General features: G+C 42.7%; 1 protein-coding gene across 1 annotated transcript in view; it reads right to left on the bottom strand.

Moving 5' to 3' along the window:
- Window positions 1–3312: 3312 nt before the first annotated feature.
- GLT8D1 (glycosyltransferase 8 domain containing 1) overlaps window positions 3313–5162 on the bottom strand; it is a 26527-nt gene continuing 24677 nt past the window's right edge. Inside the window, exon 10 of the mRNA XM_073574308.1 lies at window positions 3313–5162. This exon is cut by the window's right edge and continues 1761 nt beyond it. The gene's annotated coding sequence lies outside the window, so the exon portion shown is untranslated.

Genomic DNA, 5162 nt, shown 5'->3' with positions numbered 1-5162 from the left:
CTGTCCTTGCATTCTTACCCAAACAGTTTCCACAGAACTCCCAGTCTCTGAAGCTTGGATCTCTGTGCAGATATACGCATTTCTAACATACAATGCGACACCTCCTCCTCGTTTATCAAGTCTGTTTCTTGCAAATAAGTTGTATCCTTCTAGCCTTGTATTCCAATCATGTGTATTGTCCCACCAAGTTTCAGTGGTTTACCGATTTCCTCTTTTTAGCTGCAACGGCCAAAATCCAGTGATCGTTGAGCTCGCGGAGACTCTTCACTTATCCCAGAAGGCACTGGGAATATGCATATGATCTCCTCAGGACTCTTCCCCTGGTTAATGACGCTTTCTATGGTGGTCAGAAACTTGCAGCTCCATTTTCAGCTGCTTCTGAGCTGTTCTTTACCTCTCCCTATAAAACCTGGCCACACCTTCTCTGCCTTGCCAGTAAAAGCTTTGCTTCCTAGATCCTTGTAGATGCTGTGCTGAATTGGAGAGTGTTGTTGCATGCTGTTTTTGAGTGAATGCTTTCCTCATTGTCCTATTCCCATTTGGGTGGTACATTCCTATCCTTTCTCATATACCTCTCTACCTTTGGTAAGTCTTTGTATGTTTGCTACTTTCTGTTATCCCGGTTTTGTCTTTGCGTCTTGTTCACCTTCCATTTCTATACCATACCATGCCTCATGAGGTGGGGGAGGGGATAGATCAGAGTTTTACAGGAGCATAATAGGGTCTGAGACTTAGGCCTCTCTACCTTTGAATACCCCCGGGACAGGGATAGTTAGGGTACTAGTTCCAGGGACAGTTATAGGCCCCTCTTCCTTACCGAAGGCCGTGACATTAAGATTTTCAAGAAGCCATTTGGCCATGGAAACTCATGTCATGAAGATTCCGGCATGGTTTTTGTGCTGGTGTAAACACCAGAGGAGGTATGGACACTGCAGTTATGGAGTCAGCAGAGCATTGGTGACTTTTATGCCATCTACTCCTCAGTACTTGGAGACCCCACTCTATGGTCTCTACTTCATGGCCAAGTTGTCACGGTTCTACTTTTCAATATTACCATTCCCAATTGATTATAGAAAATTTAGGAGAGAAGAAATTTCACGACCTGACTTATTATACCGGTGGCTCCTATTACAAGATCGCGTTGGTATCCAGGTGCTCTTTAGAGCCAGCCATTCTGTCACTTGTTAGTAGAAACAGATGGTATGATGTGGGGGGGTCCGATGTTATACACTGGTCCAAATCAGATTGGATTTAACATCTGAATTCAACTATTAAAACATGTGTCCCAATACGTTTGTCCATATAGTGCTTGTCTACATGGATTCTTCCTTGATGTGTACACCAAGATCCTGATTCATCATTTGCAAAAAAATTTTTTAATCACTTTTCTTTTTTGCTTTGTGCTTTTCATTCACTTTTCTGCACCAAATTCTTCAAAAAATGGCACAACCGCTTCATGGATTTAGAACAAAGTTAAAAATTAACTTCATTTTATGTTTTGGTCTTTTTTGCACTATTTAGCACAAAAAGATAAGCAAAATTTGCACCAAAATTGTTGACATAAGTGAAATCCCTCCTTTCCTGAACAAATTTTGCAACTTTTTAAAATTTTTAAATTAAAATAATTAGGCGCAAATCAAAAGACGCTAAACAAAAACCCCACAAAAGGTGCAAATACAATAATTGATCGGGCCCAAAATGTTCAGCACAATTTTATAAACTTGTAGAACAATCCCATGCACCATTAGTTGGCCTCCATGTTTGCTCGGGTTCGGCCTCCCACTAAAGTGAGAGGTATCATGTATAATCCAAAAGTTCCAGGCACCAGAGCTTCTCTTTTGAAAGAAACAATTTTTATTGAAATATTTTTAATTTTTAGAGATTTTTGTACCTGTAACTTTTGGATTATGCACCACAATTGTTGGAACCTAATCTTATACTTCCTAACAAGTTCTCATAAAGTAGAAGTTCCTTTATTATAGAGCTCTGCTTTAGGCCTCATTTGGAAGTCCGTTTTTCTCACGTTCAAGAAAAACAGAACGATTATTTTGATCTGAGTTTGGCCCGCGTGTCATCCATTTTTCTCGTAAGTGGATAAAAAAAGAAAAAAAAAAAAGTTTCTCCACCTTCTATGTGTCAGTCTCGAGAAATCATACCACAATCGAATGGCATCTGAATGTGGTTCGATTTTCTTTTCGTTGACCCATTGACTTGAAATGCCAATTTTGATCTGACCCTGCGATCAAAAGAAGACATATCTGCTATTTTCCGCGGACCACACAGTCCATAAAAAAATCATGAACATGTAAATGGCCCCTAAGTCTATGAAAGGTACAAGTGCCATCTGTCATAACTATGGATAGCACTCGTACTCGAAAAACAGATTTCTGAGGCCTTACAGTGAATCTGTACCCCGGGATGTATATATGGCCTATTAATATGGGCATACAGGTAATAGAAATGTTGCACTTGTCCTACCTGAATGCCTCAAATTAACTGTCTTGTTGCTGAGAAATTATATTTTATTTCATTATGTTAATGATTTCTTCCAGGCTCCAGGGCGTGCAGTGCCTGGAAGAAATCCCTCCCCCTGTCTTCATTGTACTACTACTACCCCCCCTCCCATCAGCATCAGTTATGGCTCTGGAATCCCGTGCCCGTGCCCTGCACTCCCTCAGAAATACATACATCATCCTCCCTTCTATGGGCACTGCATTCAGGGATCTTCTGCGCAGGTGCCGGCGACTTCCACTCCCGTCACTTCCGGTGTGCGCGCCGATAAGGTGCTCTCCCCACTTCCTCCCTGCATAGTCATCACCATGTATACATGGTTCCTAGCGATGACTGTGCAGGGAGGAAGTGGAGAGAGCATATTATCTGCGAGCGCACACCGGGGGTCACAGAGACTCGCCTGCACAGATGATCCCTGAATGCTGCACCCATAGAAGGGAGGATAAGGTATGCATTTCTGAGGAAGTGCAGGGCGCAAGCGCAAGATTCTGGGGCCATAACTGATGCTGATGGGAGGGGGTACTATTACAATGAAGACAGGAGGCAGGGATTTCTTCCAGCACCACACGCACCGAAGCCGGGAAGAAATCATTAGCAGAAAGAGAGAAGATAACATTTCTCAACAAGACCATTAACATGAGGCAGACAGGTAGGACTGGTGTAACATTTCTATCACCTGTATGCCCATATTAATATGTCATACACGTCCCGGAGGGTGACAGATTCCCTTTAAAATGTTTTTTCATTTATTTGACCCCACAGAGTGTGCTTTGATCTAGTCATTCATTATAACAACGTACATAGGAGCAAACTTAGATTTTACTTCACATAAAATTCTGTGCAATAAATCTTTTGGTGCGGACAGAAATAAAAAAAAGTGGTTGAACGTACAATACAGTACTAATAATACAGCCTACGTAACATCTGACAACTGCATCATACATTAGCACAAACTGCAAAAAAATAAAACAAAATAATAATTCAAAAATCAGTTGAAAGGCGATGTCTATTGACCCAAATGACATATCGGAATAATGTGGTCCCATTGCTAATCCGGACACCGGCGCCACTCTTGACCGGGCCTGGTATCATAACTTATAAGATTGGGGCTACAATGTGACTTGGTCCATGACACAATTTGCAAGTCCAATGATGGCTGCATGTTTCTACTACATCACAGTGGAAATGAACGGGGTTACATTATGACCCGCATGGTGCCACAACAAGCAACTTGCAAGAAATCCAACAAGTTACAACTTTTTACAACTTTCTTGAAGTGGTACCTTGCGGGTCACAATTGCAACCCATTCACTTGCAAGTGGCAAAAAGTCAGAACTGGTTGGACTTTTTCCAAGTTACTTGTTGCAACACCTGGTGGGTCGAAATGCCCACCTATTCATATGGACTATGGTATAATTTAGCAGCAGAATACAGCGCTCTTTGGCCATGTGGCCTGCATCACAGCCAAAGTTGCCAGGTAGACTCGTCCAAATTCACACTCATCACCCATTGACTAAAGTTGTCTCAGGAAGACCCTGAAGAGGCCATTCGAATGACATCCAGGGCACATTTTTTCTCTGAGCCAACTGTCTCCTGCTAATCAAGCACTGATTGCGGGATTTTTACACATACCAGTAGTGGTAAAGAAAGCAGCATCGCACAGCACTTTATAAAATGCAGTTTTTCACCAAGCTGGCTTAATTTAAAGGCGCATGCCCTATGCTAGGGTATACAGAGGCCCAGTAGGGGTCTCCTCAACTTCATAGGTGCTGTACTATAAGTGACGACCTTTCAAAGCCCAATACAGTAATATGCATTAGAGAGAATCCGTCAGCAGGTTTTTGCTATGTAATCTGAGATGTAGGATACAGAGACCCTGATTCCAGTGATGGGTCACTTACTTGGATGTGTTAATACAATCAATATTTTATCATCAAAAGTTTATAACTACAGGACTAGATGTCTCCTGCCTTGTGGTCTGTGTAACCCCACCCACACCACTGACTGTACACTGAATAGGCCAATCAGTGGTGAGGGCGGGGTTACAGAGCAGGAGGCACCTAGTCCTGTAATAATAATAATAATAATCTTTATTTTTATATAGCGCTAACATATTCCGCAGCGCTTTACAGTTTGCACACATTTTCATCACTGTCCCCGATGGGGCTCACAATCTACATTCCCTATGTCTTTGAAGTGTGGGAGGAAACCGGAGTGCCCGGAGGAAACCCACGCAAACACGGGGAGAACATACAAACTCCTTGCAGATGTTGTCCTTGGTGGGATTCGAACCCAGGACTCCAGCGCTGCAAGGCTGCAGCGCTAACCACTGAGCCACCGTGCTGCCCGTCCTGTAGTCATAGAATCATAGAATCGTAGAGTTGGAAGGGACCTCCTGGGCCATCTGGTCCAACCCCCTGCTCAAAGCAGGATTCGCTAAATCATCCCAGTCAGGTGTCTGTCCAGCCTCTGTTTGAAGACTTCCATTGAAGGAGAACTCATCACTTCTCGTGGCAGCCTCTTCCACTCATTGATCACTCTAACTGTCAAAAAGTTTTTTCTAATATCTAATCTGTGTCTCCTCCCATTCAGTTTCATCCCAGTGTGATAATCTCCAGCTGATAAAACACTGATTGTATTAAAATGGCAAA

The sequence above is a fragment of the Dendrobates tinctorius genome, unplaced genomic scaffold (genome assembly GCF_039654945.1).
Source record: "Dendrobates tinctorius isolate UK_male_01 unplaced genomic scaffold, ASM3965494v1 ptg000038l, whole genome shotgun sequence".
In the NCBI taxonomy this organism is placed as follows: domain Eukaryota; kingdom Metazoa; phylum Chordata; class Amphibia; order Anura; family Dendrobatidae; genus Dendrobates; species Dendrobates tinctorius.
Note: the sequence above shows the minus strand (reverse complement) of the source record. Positions and strands in the feature narration are given on the sequence as shown.